Source organism: Microcebus murinus, chromosome 2, assembly GCF_040939455.1.
Source record: "Microcebus murinus isolate Inina chromosome 2, M.murinus_Inina_mat1.0, whole genome shotgun sequence".
NCBI classification, from domain to species: Eukaryota; Metazoa; Chordata; class Mammalia; order Primates; family Cheirogaleidae; genus Microcebus; species Microcebus murinus.
Genome location: NC_134105.1, coordinates 90,527,812 through 90,549,280, shown reverse-complemented (window position 1 = coordinate 90,549,280; position 21,469 = coordinate 90,527,812). Strand labels below are relative to the sequence as shown.

Below are 21,469 nucleotides of genomic sequence, written 5' to 3'. Positions count from 1 at the left end.
TCTTCCCATTTATCCCTCCTTCTCCTTGGATAAGAATGTCCGACGAACCCCTGCATCATTGGGAACATACTCTGACCCACCCCCCTCTAGGAGATGCCTGTCTTGGGCCCTTGGTAAGCAACTAGGGAAAGTGAGGGTTCGGTAATTAAGCAAACATGCATGGAGCTGTCAGTATGAACAAGACATAGTTCTAGTTGCTATTAGGGGCTACAAAGAGAGAGAGGGGTGGGGACTAAATCTTGTGAGATGGGTGTTAGGTTCCCATTCTGTATATGAGAAGGCTGAGTGCCCAAGTTCCCACAGTGTAGTGGCATTGGTGGATTCAGACTGAGGTCCTTTGTCTCCATTAGCTTCAGCCCAGAACAGAGTTGCCAGTTTTCACGGAGCTATCTTTCTGGGCTCAGACGGGCAGCAGGCATGAGTAAAGGACAGACAGAAAAGTGTGAGGTGAAGGTGGAGGAGGCAGGGATCAGGGAAGGCTTCTTGGAGGCAGTGGCATTTCAGCTGGCCCTTAAGAGATTGTGGTGGAAGAATTAAATGGATTCATCATTTGATTTTTTTAGTCAGCAAACACTGTGGGTCTACCATGCACCAGGCTTTGTGCTGGAGGCTGAGGATGTATCTGTGAACAGAACAAATTCTCCGGAGCTGACAGTCTAGTAGGAACAGCACACAATCAACAAATGAATGTGTAAAATGAGAATGAGAGGTTGAAATAAAAGCTACAAAAAAAGAGATGAAGCTGGTAAGGAGAGAGAGAGTGAAGGCCACTGGCCTGACACATGGAAAGAGCTGAGGGGTCACAGCACAGGGTACAAAGGGTACAAAGGGACAGCCACTCTAGCCTCTCCCCAAGTGGAAGTGCCCTCCACGATTGGTTGAGAGAAGGAGAGAGGCTGGCCCCAGGATAGAAATGACGATTTAATAGCTGTGTTTGAGTCTCTTTAGGGCTGTTATCTAGAAGGTGGAGAAGCAGCTGGTAGCCATCTCCGTGAAGACTGAATGAGAAGATATAGGTTCCTCCTGACACATCAGAGACTACTATCATTATCCTTAACAACAACTAATATTATTAGGCCTTTACAGTGTTCCAGGTACTGTGCTAAATGTGAATTATTTATATGTATTTAATCCTCCCAATAACCATATGAGAGTGGTCTTACTAGTACCTGTACTGAGGAAACAGGCCTGCTCAGAGCCTACTGCTGGTCGGTGGAGAGCTGGTGTTCAGGCCGGCACTGGTCTGACCTGTCACTGTCACCTACGTCTCTATCATAGAGGCACTTGAAATGTGTTGCCTGGGAGGTGTAAAAATCTCCTTCCATGGCCTCTGGCTTGGGCAGATGAGAAGAAGACACAAGGGCCCCCGATCTCCTAATATACCAGGACCAACGACTCTTGGGCAGGCATCCTCAAACTATGGCCCGTGGGCCACATGCGGCCTGCCGAGGACATTTATCTGGCCCGCCGGGTGATTTTTGCCGCCGCTGCCTGTCCTGCTTAGCAGCCGACTCATCCCGGGTCCACAGTGCGCATGCGTGGAATGTGTGCCGCACTCTCCAACGGCCCTCCAAGGGTCTGAGGGACAGTGAACTGGCCCCCTGTTTAAAAAGTTTGAGGACCCCTGCACTAGAGTCTGTTGGCAAAGGTTCTGCGGGTGAAGGGTGGACACAGAATGTGCCGAAGGAAAGGTCAGAGTCAAGGGAGACAAGGTCAGTGGGCACATGAGGGTGGGGATCAGCACTTGTCTGGGCCAACAGGGACATGGATGCATGTGGCAGGCAGGCGGTGAGTTGACCAGCAGGCAAAAGGAGGGAAGACAAAAAGAGGAAATGGGAAATTTTAATGTATTATGAATTTTGTGTTTCTGCTCCTCCAAAAACAAACAAACAAAAATAATTGAGAGGGGAAATTGTAGATACACATAGTATGTAAATATCTTTTATAATAACTTTTTAAAATCTCATGCCATCTTCTCCTCTGGAGAGATTCTGGTCCCAGGCGGCCTTGCTGCTAATGTCCTGGTCTGAGAGTTGGTGGCATCTGTACCCACCCCACAGTGGCCTTTGGGCATCACTCAGCCTTGCAGCTGGCCTCCTCCCAGCCCACGAGGGAGATGGCAGCCCAGCCAGCTGCGCTGGAAGGCCGGTCGCACAGAGTTGGAACCGAGGGAAGCAGCTCCGAGGAGGAGCCTGTCAGAGCACAAGCTCCTGACAGAGCACAGGTCCCTCACAGCAATCTGTGGCCACTTTAGGTTCCAGGAGATGGAGTAGGTGGGGTGGGGGGTGAAGGAACCTCCTGGGGAATGTCACCCCTGGGTGTCACCGGTGCTGCCTTGCACCTCCTTGAGGAAGCCCAGTCACCAAGTGTGGATCTCATCAGTTGTGGTCCTCACCTTACCTTCTGCGGGCTTTTCTGACATCGCCGTGGCTGTTGGACTCATCCCACCCTTTCGTGCCATTGCTGCACCGGGAGATAGGAAGAGGAGCAATACACCATCTGTGACCCTAGATTTTTTTTTTCATTATTCCCTTCTTCTCCAGCCTGTTTCTCTTCTACCTCCAGAAGGTGCTGGAAGTTCTCTGAAATTTTTGCACCTGAGGACTTGTGTCCCTGTCTTCTGAGCCAAGTCCCCTCTTCCTCCCCTCTCTCCCCACTCTAGCAGAAGCTTGTCTCAAGCAAGCAAATGGGTATTATGTAGATTAATAAAAAATGTTCTGCAGCCCAACTGGCATGCGCAGAGCTTGGGCAGGCTTACAGAGAGATTAAGAAGCATTATGCCCACCCCCTCCTCCCTACCGCCACATACCATGTTTGACTTTCCGAATATGTCCATGTAAGGTCAGCTTCTCATCTGAGAGCCGGGTCTGCTGTGCTCTTGTTCTGAGCTAGGAGCTTTATGCCTGAGCTGGCTCATTCGGGTTGACCAAGTCCTTCAGCTGGAGTGGGGCACTGAGGGACTGTGGAAAGATCCCTGGGTGGGGGTCAGGAAATGTGGGTGTGGGGCCTGCTCTGGCAGGCTGTGTGGCGTAGGGCAGGTTACTTCCTCTTTCTGGTCCTCAGTATCCTCTTCTGAATGATGAGGAGGTTGGATTTAATGAGTTTTCATCTCCTAGCCAATTGCACAAGGCTTTAATCTCTCACTCTTACAGGGTGAGCTGGTCATTAGCCCAGCAGTGTGGATAGTCCGTAGCCTGGAGAACCCGTCCCTAGCAATGGCGGCCTTCCTGATTCCAGTTCTTTTCCTCCAAAGAGGCAGAAGTTAAAAGGGTCTTTGGGTAAAGCAGCCATCAGAAATGCAAGCCTGCAGAGAGGCCTGGGAGGGCCTGCTTGGAGACTCCCCCAGAGTGCGTGGCAGGGCACCAGATGGTGAGCCCGCATGACACACATCAAGGTCGGCAGTCCTCAACCACACAGAGCAGAGGTACTGAGCTTGGAGAGACCAGGGACTGTGAATTCAGCTCCCTGGGCACCTCTCGGTTGGGCCAGAGGAAAGGAAGGCATACGATGTTAACCTTGGGACCAAGAGGCTTCTTAAAGGATGAGATCAGACAGGCACTGAAGCCCCACAGATCCTAGGTTTAGAAAGAATCTAGTTCTCTATCCCTCTTTGGAGCTAGGCTCCCTTCAGCACCTCCCCAGCAGATGGCAACAGGTCTGCCTGAACATTTCCCCTTTCTGATGCAGTCCGTTCCATGGTTGGAGGGAGCCCGTGACCACAGACCCCCTCTTTGTGTTGAGCTGAATTCTTCCTCTATACTTCAGCAGGACAAGAGCTTTGGGAACCCAGAAGTTTCTGTTAGGAAATAGTTCTGTAAGGCAGGTATCATTGTGATCAGGGAAGTCACTCAGGGGCTCAGCGTCAAGAGGACCTGAGACATATCTGTCCTGGCATAGACTTAGAGTGACCCAGGCACCACCCTGGCAGACCCAAGCCTGTCGGAGAGAGGAGGCTTTCTGGGTGAGCCACCACTCAGGGTCCTTAGCAGGCCCTTTGGGGTGAGCAGCGAGGAGCTTTGCAGCATGGATGGGTGGGTTCTGGCAGTCAGTGGGGCCCCCACCCCTCCACTGTCTCCTGCCACTCCAGCCCTACTGATCCCTCCACCAGGAGCCGGTTTCCTACATGCCCCACTCCCATCGACAACTTATTTTTCTTCTCCAGTTATTCTGTTGGTCTGTAAATGACCCTTTCCTTCTCCACCTCCCCATTATTTTATTACATGAGTTCCCCACAGGAATGCAGGGAAACCTATCCATTGCTGCTAGCATTGTGTGGGCAGCATGGCTAACATTACCTTGAATTATCTGAATGAAACCAACCATTAGATGATCACAGAGGGCTGGGGAGAGGGTAAGTGAGTGGGCTTTCTCTGGGCTTTGAGCATCTACCTGGCTTCCCTTCCAGTGTACAGAGGAGCCGTTGTCAGGGTGGTGGCAGAGAAGAGCAGCTTGGTGGGACGGGCCTGGGAGTGAGTGTCTGAAAGCCTGGAGTGAACAGCCCCTGCTCACACAGGCAGCCCTTGCCATGCCTGTGAGTCAGGTGGACCCCACAGAAGGGGCTCAGTGGACATATACTGGCCAACTGCTGCCTTGTCGTGGTGCTCTTGGTTCACTTCAGACAGAGGGAGAAGCACCTGCACACGTATGGGCCAGACACACTGACGGATGAAATTTGAACCAAGCAGGATTGGAAAATGAGTCAGGTGCAAGGTTTGTGCATTTCGTGGCACGAAGTAAGGGAGGATATGCCCAAATTTGGAACGGGGTATGTCATTCTGGGACATTTCCTATCCAGATAGGGGTTGCAAGGGGATTATCAGATCTTTTCCATATGGAGAAATCATGGAAGACATAGAACTTATAGGACTGTGCATATCATGCGAGAAAGTTGGTTTGGAGAGCTGGAAGGGGAAAGTGTTTCAGGAGAAAGTGAAAGTTATAGGAGAGACTCAGAAACAGGCACTATGCTCAAGGCATGCGTGTGTGTGTGTGTGTGTGTGTGTGTGTGTGTGTGTGTGTGTGTGTGTGTGACAGAGAGAGAGAGGCCCTGCTGACAGTGAGGGGTGAGGGAGGGAAGATGGATTTCTCAGGACAACCTGGGATGTTGTTGACATCGGGGAACTTCTAGGTACCTGCTCTCTTTCTGCCATCCAGAGTCCCTCTGTTCCCAGCTGCTGAGTGGTGACCCTTCCTTCCACACAAGAGGCACCATCTTGATCCAGGGATGAGTCTTCTGCTCCTGAGATGAGCCTCTTACCCACCTCTCCTTTTGCCCAGGAAGCAACTCTGTGCCTGGAGAATCCAGAGAGAATTGCTGGGGGGCCTTTCCTGAACCAGAGAGATTCAGCAGCCCTTGGATTTGCAGTGCTGTTCACATACACAAAAGTGTCGGGCAGAGAGCAGGGTAGGGGCAGCAGAACTTCTGACTGCAGACACGGATTTGTCTGCTATTGCCCATTTCCTTTATTCATTCAACAAACATTCCCAGTGTGATGACCATGTATTTGGGCCTTTAGGGTGATGAACAGCTCACCCAGTGTGGTCACCAGGTGCAGAGTGGACCAGAGGAACTTGGGCTCCTGGCAGAGTTAAAGACTGGGCATCTGGGGGGATGAGGAGAAAGGGAAGGGAAGCCACCCTCCTGGTGCCCCAGCCTGCAGGATTCCTCTCTCAGCAATGGTGAGCCCCTCCCTGAGGGGAACGATACCCCTTCCTTTCCCTGACTTTGCACAAGTAAGAGTCCGTTCTGTTCTCCATTCTATTCTCGAGTCTACCTCCTAGTAACAGCTAGAATTTCAAAAATATAAATGTTGATTCTGCTCCAAGAGGAGCCCCTCTGAGTTTGTGCACCTTCCCTGCTCTGCGGTTGATAGTGTTTTCCTATTTTGGTCACCTGGCTGTGTCTTTGACCTTGTTCCTCTGGGGCTGGCCAGGCTGCTTGAGGCAGGAGGTTACTGCCTGGGGGCTCTGCTGCCCCCACCCACCGGGCCGCCTCGGGAACTGAGGGGACTGTGTGTCTGCGTGCCTGCAACCCATTCTTGCCCCTCTGTGTACTGCAGCCCACAGGTTGGGAAGCCTCCTTTTAGCTCCGGTATCCGCTTGCCTTGGGTTTCGGTAGGAGTCATCCCTACCCACCTGCTGCTGTCAGGATCCCAGCTGGGCCATATTCAGTGAAAGATATGCTTTGGCCCAGCCCCTTGTGCCAAGCCAAGGAAGACAGTGAAATCCCAGGGCCCAGGATTGTGGTCCACAAGGATTCTCGGACCCTTTCCTCACTGCTTGGCCCTGGCTGGGCGCCCAGGCAGCCATACTGGCATATAAGTACCCGTTTCCCTCCTTCTGCTGAATCGCAATAGAGTTGTAATCAGAAGGCAATTCAGAGCCCATGACTGGTGGCTGGGATTAAGGAATGGGATAAGGGATGAATTCTTCTCTTCCTTGTTATGGAGGGCTAATTCCCTCTGAACCCTGAGAGACTGCCTCAGGAAAGGCAGTAAGATGATTCTGAGAGAAGCTGAGGCTTTGCTTAGGCAGGAAGCGCTTCAAAAGAGAAGAAATCTCTGTGTGCGTGTGTGTTGGGACAGCCTGGGAGAAGTGGTGCAGCCTGCCTAGGCACCTCTCAGCCCTGGAAGGCTGTCTGGCTGGAAGGTCCTCCACAACCTTTGTATCTAGCACTGCTGGCTGTCAGGAAGTCCCTCCTGAAGTCTAACCTCAGTCTCTCATGATGACACACTTAGTTCACTGCCTCAAGTCACACCTCACTGGAACTAAGGATCTGCTAGTCAGCCCACCTTCTCCATGTAAGAACTCTGACAACTGGGACCTCGGTGAGGCTGTTTATTTGAATAATAATGGTTGGAAAACCCTCCTACAGTGGGCCAGGCAGTGTTCTAGGTGCTTTATATTTATTCATTCACGTTCACAACAGCCCTATTGAGTAGGCATTATTATTATCCCCACTTTACAGATGAGAAAACTGAGGCACAGAGAGATTAAGTAACTTGTGAAAAGTCACACAACTACTCAGTGACAGAGAAGGGTTTCAAACTCAGCCATTCTGGCTCCATCCACCGTACCCACTACACTAGACTGCCACTCTCATGCTCTTATGTTCACAGTATTGTCCTTTGGGACTTACTTTCTTACACCTCCACCAGTTCCTTTGTGAGGGCTCTGGAATCAGTTAGCTCTTACTGTATAACAAGCCACCCTAAAAATCTGTGGCTTAAACCGTAAACATTTACTGTTGCTCATGATTCTCTGGGCTTGAGCTGACCAGGCGGTTCTCTTGTTCTGGTCTGGCTCAACTGATCGCCCCAGTCATCTGTGGCCCGGCTGGGGATGGGTGGGGATGGGTGGTCCAGAATGGCCTCACTCACATGTCTGGCGGCTGGCTCGAGATCACCTGGGGCAACAGGGGTGACCTGGCTGCTGTCTCTCATCATCAGCAGGCTAGCCCACTTCCCACAAGCTGCACGGTAAGTCAAGTCCTAGTGCACAAGCTCTTCTCAAGCCTCTGCTTGTGTCACGGTGGCCAAAGGAAATCACATGGCCAAGCCTAGACTCAAAGGGTAGAGAAATAGATTCTATCTCTTGATAAGAGGAGCTGCAACATCACGTTGCATGGTGGTATGAATACAAAGGGACGGGAAGGGTTGGGGACTATTTTTGCAACCTACCACAGGGTCCTTACTGTGAACCATGTGGACTAAATTTTATAGTGGGAAATATCAAAAAGGTATGAACCGGGTGCAGGTCCACTGGGGGGCCAGGTTGTTTCCGCTGAGGAACTGAAGCCAATACAAACGCAGGGGCTCTAAGTCTCGAAACGTGGGATGCAATGGAATACTGTGGCTGTTTGGGTCAGGGTTGGGAAGGCAGTGAATGGGCAGAGAAGGGGTTTTCCTCTCTGACGCACTAAATTCTTCCTGTCTTAAGGCCTTCTGCAGCTCACCCCGCTCCAAAGGGGAAGAAGCCATGGACTTGTTCATTCCTGAGACTGTGATTGCAGCCTCAGCGGCACCCTGAGCTACCTGGCCAGGCCTGACTTCTCAACGGAGGCCTCTGCGGTGGGTGTGGGTTAGTAAGAGCATGGGCTCGAAGGCAGACAGCCTTGGATCTAATCTGCAGCTCTGCCTCTTTCTTACAGTGGGACCAAACAGAAATCCACCCATGAGCCTCGGCTTCTGCTTTTGGCAAATGAGGATTGCTGCAATGATTAAAAACAATGATGTTTGTAAAGGGCATAGAACAGAGCCTGGCACACGTGTGGGCCCAATATTAGCCATCACCGGAGCTTGGATAAGCTCTCCTGCCCTCATACATGGGCGGCAATGGCCAGATGAACAGAGCCGTCACTGGTAAATAACTCTTGGCTCACCCAGGAATACCAGATGGTGTGCCAGCAACCCGGGCCAGGGAAACTCAGGGCAGAAGCTGTAGGCAGAACAGAAGTGGGGCTGTAGCTGCCGAAAGGTTCAGCTCTGTGGGTATCACTTACGTGGGCGTGGAGGGATCTAGTTGATCCCCCTCATGTTAGACATGAGAAAGCCAAAGTGACAGCCCCAGTTTCAGCCAGGCAGTACCACAGTCGGACTGTTTCTTGAAGGATGCCCATCCCTTCATGTCATGAAATCTTCAAAGGCCTCCCTCTGGCTCCACTTAACCCTGGGTCAGTATCCTAGTGGATCACCTCCTGCTCCCATCCCACGGTGCACATGGTCAGCATAGGGGAGAGAAAGAGAAGGTATTCAGGCAGTACGTGTGAGGGGGCAGGGAGGAAAGGAGCTTGGTGACTGCCGGCAGCTGCCAAGGAGCTGGGCCTTTGCAGAGCATCCTGTGCCCTCCTGCACTCGGCAGAGGTCAACTCTGGCTTCAGATGCCAAGCAAACAAAATAAAGGGCCGTCCCCATCACACCGGCCTCCATCCTTCCCTAGCTTGGAGCTGCCTGGAGTGAACGAGGAAACAATTATTTATCAGCGATGAGTTCGTCAGGAAATTGGACACATTGAACAAAGCCCAGGAAACACTGTGCCAGCCAGGTCTGATGGGGGTGACGGGGCTTCTCGGAGCACAATGGCCTTGCTGGCACTGATGTTAGTTTTCTGAGGGACAGTGAGGATGCCCGCTGCATTTACGATGAGTGCAGGTGGGCAGGCCCCTCTGTGGCCAGCCAGAATCCTGGCTGCCAGCCCCTGGCGGCTGAACCAGAAAGAGGCAAACGAGGCCAGGCTATAGCCCAGGTCCCTGGACAGAGAGGTTCACTCTATCCGGGGACAGGGACCTGGACCTCCGCCTCGGACCAGAGCACAGAGTCAAGGCTGCTCCTATCTAGGCACCTCCAAGGCTCTGGCAGGGAAGGGGGAGGCGGGCAAGGTACCACCCGGAACGGGGGCTTCCCTGGAGTGGAAAGCTGGCTTTCGCATGGGGTTCCCCATTCACTGTCTAACCTTCCCCACTACCAAGGCCCCAGGCTGTCCTCGGGCTCCTCATTAAGAAATAGAAAGATGAGTGCCAGTGGAATGCACTCTGGAAACACTCTGTTCTGTTCTCTCCCCCATCCCCGAGGACTTAAGCTCATTCCCGTCTTAATAAGAGAAGGAGTTTAAGAGAAAGTGTTCTCCCGGTTGAGGCAGACGTGTCTGTGTGCACTTCAGTGAAGTCTCTCCCTGTCTCAGCCTGGGTAGTCGTCGTGGGATGTCTCCCCCTCTCCCCTCTGTCCCATGCTTTCCAAAGAATCTTCCAGTGTCTTTACCTGGCCACTCTCTGGGCTCGGGGAGGGGGCTGTAGAGGCCTGTGCTCCTGGGAACCCTCTAGGCCTGCCTGCTGCTGTGGGGAGGGGAAGGGTCCCTGCCTGGCTGGTCTGCGGCTCCTGTGGTTCCCCCACCCTCTGGGGACCCTGTTTCTCTGTTGGAGGTTGACCGAGCGCGGCTCTCAGGTGTGCTAAGTGGGGCTTTATCAAGTGCTCGGAGTATCAGCGTCCTTAATAAGAAAAGACCTTTGGCTTTGAGGTTTTTTCCTCTGGGCTCAGATTTCAAGCCCTAGATAGCTAGTAGGGCCCTGGAGGATTTGTTTGGGGTCTGCTGTGAAGCCAGCTTGGGTAAAGGAGACAGATCCCAACTACAGGTGCGGAGGGCTTTGGTCCAAGATGGCAAAGGGAAGAGTTGCGGGAGCTGTGTGGCCACCTGACTGGTGACTGTTTCATGTGCCTGGGGCCTCTGAGGAAGAGGCTGTCTGCTGGAGTTCCACTGTGTACCTGCCGTGTCACAGAGCACCCTGCGGGGACAGCGGCCTCACAGAAATTGCTTCTGTTCGCTGGTCACAGCTGCTGGTGTCTTGGGTTTACTGCTATTCCCAGTTGTTCCTGTCCCCACCGGCCCCAGGAAGCTTCAAAGAGTGAAGTTAAGGTGTCTACACCTTAGTTCCCAGGAGCCCCTGGAAGCTGCAGCCCCTGTGCCCTGTAGGAAGGAGCGAGACCCCTGCCTGATGACGGTGGGCAGTGATGGATGGGGTGAGCTGCCTGGGGCCCAGGAAGTAGCAGGAGGACCAGGCTGGCAGGAAGGGAGGATGGTGGTTCGCCTCAGGTGCCTTTTGTGGAGTGTTTACACCAGGAATGACTCTGATGCTCATGTCTCTGTTTATAGTTGTCTTTAGCCCCTGGAAAGAAATCTTCATCCTTGAGACATCACAGCGAAGAAGGCTGAGGGTTTGTGAAGAGTTTCGAGGGAGCAGTGGCCATGGGAGAGTGAGTGCTTCTGGAAGCACCGGCCAGGCAGTCCACCACGGACCGCTTGGCTTGACACGCAGAGGCAGTAGCAGTGAATTCGACACACTCTCTATTTAAGCAAGTGGACAGAGTCCAGCTCTTGGAATTTCAGAACAATCACTCTGCCTCACTGTTATGCAGTCTGGCTTGCTCCATGAGTGTGTGCACGCGCGTGCGAGTGTGTGTTTCCCTTCTCCTGTATAGATCTGTCATTGGGTGATAAAATAGAACATGATGAGTGTCATTCTAAAGCAATTACAAGCAAGATGCATAATGGCAGAGCTGGAGAACATGGCATATGGCCTCCGGCAGCTTCTGTGTGAAAACTAATTGGGTGATTTTCCCCCCACCACCACCCTGAGACGCCAGATCAGGCCTCACTCATGTTGAGGAAGAGAAGACAGTCAAAGCCCCCACATCCCACCTGGTGGATGCAGGACCCCAGGGGGGCAGGAGGGGGGTCGGTCAGGGGCTGTGGTGTGATACTGGCCACTGAGACAGATGCCAGATGGGGGGCCTGCCAGCTCCAGAGGGATTGATAATGGGGACAGCAGGAGTGCCCCCAGAAACCCAAGGCTGAGCAGCCTGAGCCTAGAGAGTTTGGGGAGCTTTGAGGAGCTCAGAGAGTGAAGGATCAGTGGCCATGTGTTTTTATTTCATCAGTTCTGATGTCTACTTACTGTCCTTGTTCTAGCTCTAGAACACTCCAGCTCTAGCTGCTTCCTGCTCCCTCATTCCCTCTGCCTTTCTGCTCTGTTCATACATCAGAGAGCCAAATGAAGCTTGCAGGGTCTCCATTCTGCTGTTTGTCAGTGACCAACTTTTCCTACTCGTCTTGGGGAGTGGCTCTGCTTCTGAGCACTGCAGATTGGCTGTGATGCTCTCTCCTGCCCTGGATTCAGTTGGGCGGCTTGCAGGGGCTTGAGGAGGTTTCCTGGAACAGATCAGTGATGGAACTCCAGCAGGGATAAACCCGGTCAACTTGGCTGCCCCTTATGCAAGTTGGATTAGGATCCCCACTCCGTCACACACTGAAGATGAAAAGAAAATACTTCCCTGCCCCACCCCTCCTCTCCCTGTGTACGTGTGTGTGCATGTGTGTGTGCAGGCACGTGTGTGCTTCTGCCTCTGTGTGTGTGTGTATCAGGTGGTTTGGTGTTTTGAGGACTGCCTATCTCCAGGCTGCCAGGTCACTGGGCAGAGTCCCCAGGAGCTCAAGGGTCCTGATCCATGTCTCCTGGAAAAGTACCAGTGACCCCTGCTGTACCCTGATTTGCAGGACAGTGGAGAATAGGCAGTCTGCTCTGCCCAGGCTCTCTCCAGGGCTGGCTTCCACTGGAGGAGTCCTTTTCCCTTCTTTCCATCCCACTGACATGTTCTAGCAGTGGTTGGGAAACTTATTTTGTGAAGGGACAGAGAATAAATATTTTAGGCTTTATGGGCTCTATATTCTCTGTCAAAACTATTCAACTCTGCTCTTTCAGCACAAAAGCAGCCATAGACAATAGGCAAATGAATGAGCATGGCTATATTCCGATTTTATTTACAGAAATAAGAAATGGGGCAGATTTGGCTCAAAGGCCACAGTTTGCTGGTTTGCCATAAAGAGTGGAGAGAGGAGCCTGACACCAGGTCCAAGCCTCTGTAGATGCTGTCCTTTCGGGCCCAAGTGACATCTTGCTTTAAAATGAAAACATAGCCTGGACTCTTCCATGCTCCACTCTCTCTTCATGGCACATGCACATACATGACTTTTTTTTTTTTTTTTTACTTATAATCATACCATTTTAGAACTTGGAACTGAACCTTAAAGGTCAGGTCATTTCATTCCACCCACTTATTTTATAGACAAGGAAAACTAAGACACAGAGAAGTTCAACTGCCTGCCTGGGACCACACCACTAGTTGGTGGCAGGTGGGGTCATACAAAGCCTGGCAACTTCAGGACAGGCCCTTCCTCTCTGCCACACTGCCTTGTTCCCAGCCCATCATGTCCCTAGTGTGGGGCAGGGTGAAACAGAGCCAACCACCAAGAAATCACAGGTTGGGCTGAGTAGCAGCACCTTGTGTGTGTTAATGGTTGTCGGGGACTCTAGGGAGTTGGGCAGCAGTCCTGTAGAAAAAACTGTGTTGCTCTCTGAAAAGTGACTTTGGTAGCCATCTGGTGGGGGAGTAGGAGGGCATTGCACCTGGTGCTTTTTTCACTAGTATAAAAATGTGCTGGGCAGGGGGATCATTAATCAATGTGCTTTGTTCTAGATGCTTTTCTCCCCTTCTTGTGACCCTGGGTATTGGAGGCCCAAGGCCCCTACTCTTATCCTCTCTTAAACATAGCACCGAATACAGCAAAATAAAATTGTTACACTTTTGTTAAGGAAGATAAAGAAGAAGGAACAATCCTAGTTGTGAGTTAGTTTCTTCTTCAGAGACTTTTAAACAAGATCTTCACTTGTCTTGGCCTCAGTTTCCCTATTGGTATAGCAGGGGAAGGTGTCCAGGCGCAGCAGGGAGGAGGAGGGATGCTGTCCTCATTTGCAGAGAGGGGAAAGCTCAGGTCCTGCGGGAGCCCAGGGGGAGAGAGGCCACTGTCCTGGCATCCCGAGGCCTGTGCCTGTCCTTCCTCGGGTAAGCCAGGGACCTCAGCGAGCCAACCCTGGAATGGGTTGAGGGGCTGGGGGAGGGCTGGGGAAATGAGCTGAACCCAGGCCTGGTGTTCAGCTGCACCTGCCCTTGAAATTAGAAAAACTGTGTGTCAGGAAAAGAAAAGTGGGACTCGAGAGCCCAGGCCTGGAAAGACTCCCAGAGGGTGCTGAGCTCACAGCCCAGACCCTCCAATCAATAGGGCATGGCTATTTATAGCATCAGCCCGAGAGAAACTTAATTATGATCAAAAGGAGCTATTTAATACCGTGCTTGCCGAAGACGCAACCTCTTGTCAGTGGAAATTAATCAGCTGCTGCTATGGGCTCCTGCCCCCTCGGGCTCCAGAACTGGGGGGGGGGGCGCCTGGGGGGAGTGCTGATGACGTGGGCGCCTCACAAAGTCATGTAACATGCAGCGGTCTCCCCAGGGCTTCAGAGGTCTCCCCAGGGCTTCAGATGCACCGAGGTGAGGAGGATCCACAGTTGGCTCAAGTCCAGCCTCTCTCTTAAGGTGGTCCTTGACTACTGCTCGTAAGCGCCTCCCTTCTCCCGAATTCCTACACATTTGCAGTCTGTCCTACACGTTTTAGACTGGTTGGGACTCAGTGTGCCCCTTCCTACCTTGGTGGCTTTAAGCTTCAGTTTCCTCACCTGTAAATTGGAGATGATAACAGCCACTTCCTCATAGGGTGATTATGAGGGTTACAATCAGTTGCCACGTGGCATCTCACTCAGCACTGTGCCCGGCACGTGGCAAGCGTACCGTAAGTGCTGGTTGCTGTTACTGCTACCGCTGCCTCTTGTGTGTTGGTCTCCTCTGTCTCTCCAGCCAGGTAGTGAGTTTCTCAGGGGCAGAAATGGCGCCCTTATACTTGAGATGGCCCCTCCGTGCCTAGCACAGGGCTGGCCATGTACAGGGTGTTTAATACATGTTGGCTATTTAGTGTGTTTCATTCAAAAGCTGAAGGAATTCATTCTCTCATTGATTCCTTCATTAATCTATTCTGAGAGCCTTTATTGAGCCCTCATGCATCAGGCCTTGCAGCAGACATTGAAGATGTGAAAACCATTAAGCAGATGCTGCCTAGTGAGGGAGATGCGGGTGTAAACGGGTCATTATGACACCGCATGAGGGCAGATAGAAGTGTGGCCACAATCCAGCCCAAGCAGAGGAAGGGGATTTACCTTCTGCGGATGCCACTAGAGGCTTCCTGGAGGAGGGGGTATTTAGGGTTGGACTAGAAAGGTAACTACAGGAGATGGGAGGGACATAGAGATCGAAGCAGAGAGAAGAGTATGTGCAAAGAAAAGCCTGGAGTTGGGAAAGTTCATATTCAAATCATTTGCAGAAATCTTGGCCAGAGCCTAAGGACAACCCCAGTGCCACCACCAGAGCCTCTGTCTAGGTCGACATCCAAGGCAGAAGGGCGGGCATTAGCGGTGAGAGAGGAGGAGGAGGACTGATGTCACAAACCGTGCTCTGTACCAGTGCTTTGGTTCAAAGGACACAAACCAATTTCCTCCCTAGAGAAACCAAAGGAAATGTCCTGAATGATGGATTTAGGTTAGAAACCCAGAGGAGGGAGATGGAATTCTGATGGAGGCTGCTGGAGGAGAAGTCCAGGGTCTCCTGCTTAGAATAGACATTGAAAATTAAAGATATTCTCCCTTCTCTGATGATCAGCCCTGTAGAAAGAGAGCATGGGCGCTGGAGGCAGACACCGGGCTGGAATCCCAGCTCTGGCACTTCGGGGAGCTGAACAGGTACAACTCCTCAATATGATCAGAAAGCAGCTCTGCTTTCAGCTCCCACTCTCACTGTGAGTTTATTCAGTTGAGCCAGTTCTGCTGCCCCAGATGAAATCTGGGCCAAGTCCCATGACTTTTCAGGTCACTTTTAGGCAACACCAACAGTCTCAGTTGTGTATGTCCAGTGTACTTATCACAACATTAAACTCCACTTACAGGGAAGGTGAGTCCCTGGCTCTGCCCGCCGCAGGTGGAAATGGGGTGGGGAGAGGGGCACAGTTGGATCTCTTCTTTCCCCTCTGTTAGTCAGGGTTCTTACAGGATGCAGATGGCTCACAAAAGATGGACGGTGGAGGGGAGGCTCGTGGAAGGACTGTTTACCAAGGTGTGAGCACAGTTTGGGAGAGCAGAGAATCCCTTGAGCTGCAGGTGCAAGGGGAAGAAGTTACTAGAACTAGGAGACAGGAGCTATAGGGCTGGGCCACCTGAGGGGGCTACCTTCTTCAGGAGAGGGATGCAACAATCCGTGGTACCCCAGCAGGGAGGGAGCAGAGGGTACACTTCTTCTCTCGCTTCTTAGCCTGCAGGGCCTCCCACTGGGGGGCCTGGGAGCCTGTTATGAAGTCCATAGAGGTCAGCGTCCCCGGGCCCAGAGCTGGGGGAGAGTAGACAGTGGACCTGGAGAGGCAGGGGAAACACTCTCATTGATCCTTTCCCCTTCTCCCAATTGCTAAGCATGGTCTCCCAAGGTTGGAACAGTGGCAAGGGAGGAGAGGAGGGCAGGGCGTGGAAGTTCTCACTTCAGTGATAGTGTCATGGACTGCTGCCATGCTCTCTGGGCCTGACATGTGTGTAAAGCTGACTCCTCCTCCCCTGAGAGGCACTTTTGGAATTCTTTGGAGACCCTTGCCCCATGCAATCGTGAGGAAGCATCTGGAGTTCCTTCGATGCATGTGAGAACCTCTCCCTGGGTGGGTGCTCAACTCCCTTCTCAGTCGTAAGTGTTGGGCGTGTTCTCCACTTCCTTCTGGGGACTGCCACCTGCCAGGCAGCCTTCTAGGCTGGCCATCTCCCAAGTGTATTCCACTCAGGTTCACTTTGCCTGGAAATCCAGGAGTACTGTACTGAGCTGTCCGATTTGCCTGAGAGCACATCACTTTCCCTTTAGATCACTGGGGCATGAATCAGACACCAGTTTTCTGTGTCTCCCAAATGCAGAGGGCCCAAGTGAAACTCCCTGAGAGGTTGGTTTCCTTGCAGCTCCTCACTCTTGGTTTGACCTGAAAGGGGAAGCACTCGTGGCACACCTTAACTCTCTTCAGTGGTCATGTGCCCATCTCCATCTGGACTGGCGGGGGTGGTGGGCAGCTCACATCCTGCATGGTGGCCTTGCGCCTCACTGGAGAATGTGCGGTGGCTATTGATGTAAAGCCTTGTCTGAAACTGAGAGTAAGCAAGTCTGATGTCTGGTTAACACCAGCTTTGTGACTTTAAGTAGGTTGCTTCACCCCTCTGTGCCTTGATTACCTCATCTATACATCAGGGATACAGAATCTCATCAGATTTTGTGAGGAGTTGATGAAACTGTTCACATGAAGCATTTATAATAATGCCTGGAATATAGGATGTGTTCAATAAAATGTTGGCAGTAGTAGTATTTTCTTTTCTATCTGATTGAGAGGTGGCTTGGGGAGGGCCTCCTTCTGCAAGAGGAAGAGCTGAGGGGCGGGCACCAGAGTCCTCCTCTCTCCCTCGCTGGAGTGATTAGGAAGCACTGAGCTCACATGTCAAGAGAAAGAGGCAAGCGTGGAAGTTTCTGGGTTCTCTGATATTTAGCATGAAGCATGACCTGGGGAAGTCCAGCCTTCAGCATCTCCCTCTGGGAAGGAGTGAGCTTCCTCCTTGGCCTAGACATGTGATGGGAAAAGCCAAGGAGGACGTTCCTTCCTTTTCTAGCCGCCTTGGTTATGAGGAGAGAAGGAAGGCAGGGAAGTGGCAGCTGGGACCCAGAAACTTCCTACCCTTATTGGGATGCCAGAAGCTGCAAGCTCTGCTGCAGGATGGTGCCACTTGAGCTGGGGCGAGATGAATCATTCTGTCAGGGATGCCCCAGGCCCCAGAGTTCTTCCGCACCAGCCCAGGGTTTCCTTCTCCTCTTCCTAGACCCTACATGGTGGGCATGCAGACAGGGGGCAGGGGGTGCTTGTGTGGAGGAGGCTCCCAGGTCTGCCTTGCCCTGCAAGGCTGGGGTGGGGGTAAGCAAGGACCCTTCTGAAAGCAAAGACTCCCAGACATGCAGCAAGCAGCCACCTCCTAAGAGATCCTGGCTGAGAGCAGCTCTCACCTCACTTTGACTCCTGAGCCCCTGAGGCTGACACCCAGAGACTTTTGATAGTGGCCATGTCAGTGGAGCAAGCCATGTTCCTGGGATAGTCCACCATTCCTAGGCCCGTACACAGGTGTGCCCTGGCTGACTGCATCCCTGCCAGGCAGCATTTTGTCAGTGACTTCAGTGAGGACGTTCATGCCTCCTGCCTTTCATGCTGTTCCTGGAGCCTGAAACATTCTCTGCTCCCTACTGAGTCCCCTGCTGTCTTTCTGGAGGGACTCTGCTCTTTGACGATTTCTCTGACTCTCTTTGCTGTTGCTTCTTCGTCTTCTCACCCCATAACCTTGGGTGTTCCTTTGGAACATTTCCCTGGGTCTCTGTTCAGATGTAACCTGCTCGAGAGGTCTTCCCAGACTACTTTATCTACAACAGCCTAACTCCAACCCTGTTTTGTTTTTCTTCTTAGCACTTATTCCCTCCTAGCATGATTTTATATATCTATTTGGTTGTTGTCTGTCTCTCTCCTTTCTCTAGAATGTGAACTCCATAGGGCAGGCAACTTTGTTTTGTTCTGAATTGTATCTTTAGCACCTTGGCCAGTGCCTGGCACATAGAAGGCGCTCAGTAAATGTTTGAATGAATGAAAGAATGAATGAGTGCCCTGCTCCTCATCCCTTGAATGTTCCCACACTCAAGGTGGTCAACACAGATGCCATCTTCAACCCACCCATCCAGCCACCCCCATGTACATATCTACTCTCCTTCTGATTATAAGCAATTCCCAATTCTAAAGAAATTAGGGTCTTATAGACTGTGTCATCCATAAAAGCTGCCGAACAGGAGACAGCGGGAGGAACTTAGGTATGGGCAAGGTGGTGCAGGAGAAGGCATGTGGACCTTGGACTTGGACTGATTTGACTTGAATCCCACTTGGGCCACTCACCAGCTATGACCTTGGGCCTGTGTTATAAACAATGAATGTATGCAAAGGATCTGGCATAGTGCCTGCACATAGTAGGTGCTCAGTAAATGCAAGCTGTTATTACTATAGGTCTTTACTAAGCTGTAATGATCGAGCAGAACAGCTATCACAGGGCATCCTGCCTCCAGTCCGGAGACTGGGGGTCCCCTTTGTCACTTATTCTCTGCCACCCCTAGATCTCTCCACCATAAAGCCCTGTCACCTCTTCCTTCAAACAGCCTCAAGGAAGAGCCCTTCAAGGCCCCTGCAGCCAGTGCCCAGGTCAGGCCCTTCTGCTGTCCTGCCTGGGATTTCGGCCCTGCTACCCTCACATGCTCTCTTAAAATCCTCCTTCATCTGCCTGCCTTTCATTCAGTCCCACTCTTATTTCACACTCCTCTGATCCAGCCAGACATCCCTGCATTCAATAATTGATCCATTCAGCGTTTGCAGAGCACCCACTGGGCACCAGGCACAGTGCTGGGCGCTGGGTCCAGGGAAGAGCAAGGCAAGACACCTGTTGTCAGGGATTGTGCCGTCCAGCAGGGGTGCAGATGCCGCATGCGACCCAATGCAGGGAGTAAGCATCGCAACAAGGGTAAACAGAAGGCAGTGTTGTCAAACAGCGGGTTACCAGCCCATTAGTGGGTCATGAAATTAACTTAGTGGGTCACAACCAGCATTTTCAAAAAAGTTAAATAGAGCAGAATGGAACTATCACAGAATGCACAACACTCATACTTAGGGAAAATATTATTGCTTAAAAACTTTTGTTTCCATTTTATATATTGAGTGTATGTATGTGTGATATAAAATATATTTCTTATATTGAGTCATAGTAAAAATATTTGGAAAATACTGACATAAGGTATATGGGAGCACCCATCCTTAGGAATCAAGAAATGTTATTCTTAGAAGGAATAACATTTAACTAAGACCTAAAATATTAGTGAAAGTTCATCAGACAGAAGGGTACGAAGATAAGAGGCTGTTCTAGGCACAAAGAATCACCTAAAAATGCTAGGGGTGGGGAAGGAAGGGAGAGAAAGCAAGTAAAGGGACCAAAAAGAGAATTTTTTTAATTGTCTCGCAAATAAAATAAGTGCATGCCTCCCTCCATACCTTTTGTGGTGTAGGTCCTCTCCCTTCCACTCCCCTCTTGTTTTCCTTACTCCTGCTAAACCTGATTGTCTTCCCCACCCAGCCTAAGGCCCTTGCCTACAGCCCCCTCTCTGGCTCTCAAGTTCTTGCCGACCGCCCTCTGAGGGGCCTCGGTGCCAGTATCCAGCCCTTGATTTCTCTGTTTCTCGCAGTTCTGTTGAGTTTTAGAATTTAGGGTGCCTTTTGGCAACCATGTCTCTTTTGAGTGTCCCAGTGGCCACGTAGGATCAGCAGGACGTGCTGTATTATCTCCATTTTACAGAAGGGAAACCGAGGCACAGGGAGGTCCAGCACAGGCCCTAGCTCACCCAGCTGTGAGTGATGGAGTCAGAATCAGACAAAGACGTTTCATTTACATCGCGTTGGGCCTTGAACCTATGATACTTGCACCAGTCGTTCAGCCTGCTCATAAGCCGCTTTGGATCGAAGGCTGAGTGTCATACTTGTACATCTCCCACAAGGCTAGACCCAGAAATGCTTGTTGTGATTTTCTGCCCACGATGGAATATGGCATTAGGCCTCAGAAAAAGGATCCTCATAATAGCAAAGCCTTCTACTTTTGTCTGTTTTTCTCTGCTTGCACCTGCCCCTTCTTATCTGCCTGCTGCTTGCTCCTCCTCCTTCTCTTGCCTCCTAGCAGCCCTTGGCCTCCTCATCTGTTCCTGCCTCATCTCTCCCCTTCCCTCTTCCCCACCCTTCCCTGTCCCTCACTCCCCTGCAGGACACAGTTGGCTGCTCACAGCTGTGACAGGGGACCGTGCCCAGCCCTCTGTCCTCAGTGGGGAGGTCGGACCGGGGCAGTCCCCCCGGGGAGTGCAGCAGGTCTGCTTACAGAGGAAGGAAAGCAGAAAGGACCCTGGCCATGGACTTTCAGCTAATTGGCCTGAGGATTTCTAAGCTTCTCTGGGGAAATGGCCCGTTGTAGCTGGGCAAGAAACTCTCTCTAGCCCTGGAGGAAAAAAGTGGAAGAACATAAGAAAGAAAAAAGAAAAATGTGATTGGCAGAATAGCCCTGCAGGCTGTGGGGAAAGGAAGAAATAAATTCTATCCTTAAGTGTGGCCAGAGTCCTGAGCACCTCCCTGGCACCTCCCAGGGCTGCTGCCTCCTTGTGCCACCTCGGGAGGCTGGCTCTCTGCCCTGTGAATCACAGGCTCTGTGGGGAGTGATCTGTTCGCTGCTTAGCACTCGTCTGTGGCTGCTTTTCCAGGAGGTGGAGTAATTTGCAGATGGGAATAGCACTCATCTCTGGCAGGGGAGCCCGTGGCCAGCACTGGCCCAGTGCCTTGATATAGATCTTTCTGTAGAGGCTGGGCAGACAGGGAACACGGACGAGGCCATACACATGACAGAGGCACAGTCAACCCCCTTTTTCCAGGAAACATGATGGGACAGTGTCCCCAGAGCAGGCAGACAGGGCTTGCCATGGTCATCCTTGTAGCCCAGGGCACACCAGGAGCTCACTAGGTGTTCACAGAAGGAATGAGTGGTGGCTGAACAGGGCTGCTTGGAGGCCAGGCCATTTCTACCTGTGCTTCCTTACTTCTCCCTGTCTGCTCACGTACGTACACACACAGCTCCCATTTGACAAGTGTCATTGCACTCAAGACAAGAGTTCCAGGGGAAAACAAAATACTATAAGCAAATTAATCAAATAATTATTATCCCAGCTGTGGATTTTATAGGTCCCTCTGGCAATTCTTAGACAGCTGGTCTACCAATGCAGGTCATTTGTTAACCATTATGAGAAATCTGGAGTTCTTCCAACCTTCTATCATCCCTCTTGGAAGCCCCAGACAGGAGAGCTCCCACAATGAATCCCCCTTCTCCTGGTAGCTCTTCTGATTGGCCATCGTCCTAATA

General features: G+C 51.6%; 2 protein-coding genes across 3 annotated transcripts in view; one reads left to right on the top strand and one right to left on the bottom strand.

Annotated features, from left to right (window-relative positions):
* The window catches only part of CTTNBP2NL (CTTNBP2 N-terminal like), a 428,304-nt gene extending 410,075 nt beyond the window's left edge, over positions 1 to 18,229 (bottom strand). The window contains exon 1 of the mRNA XM_075999978.1: positions 18,226 to 18,229. The gene's annotated coding sequence lies outside the window, so the exon portion shown is untranslated. The remainder of the gene's footprint in view (positions 1 to 18,225) is intronic.
* Positions 1 to 21,469, top strand: part of KCND3 (potassium voltage-gated channel subfamily D member 3) — a 217,360-nt gene that overhangs the window by 19,119 nt on the left and 176,772 nt on the right. The gene's annotated exons all lie outside the window — the stretch shown is intronic.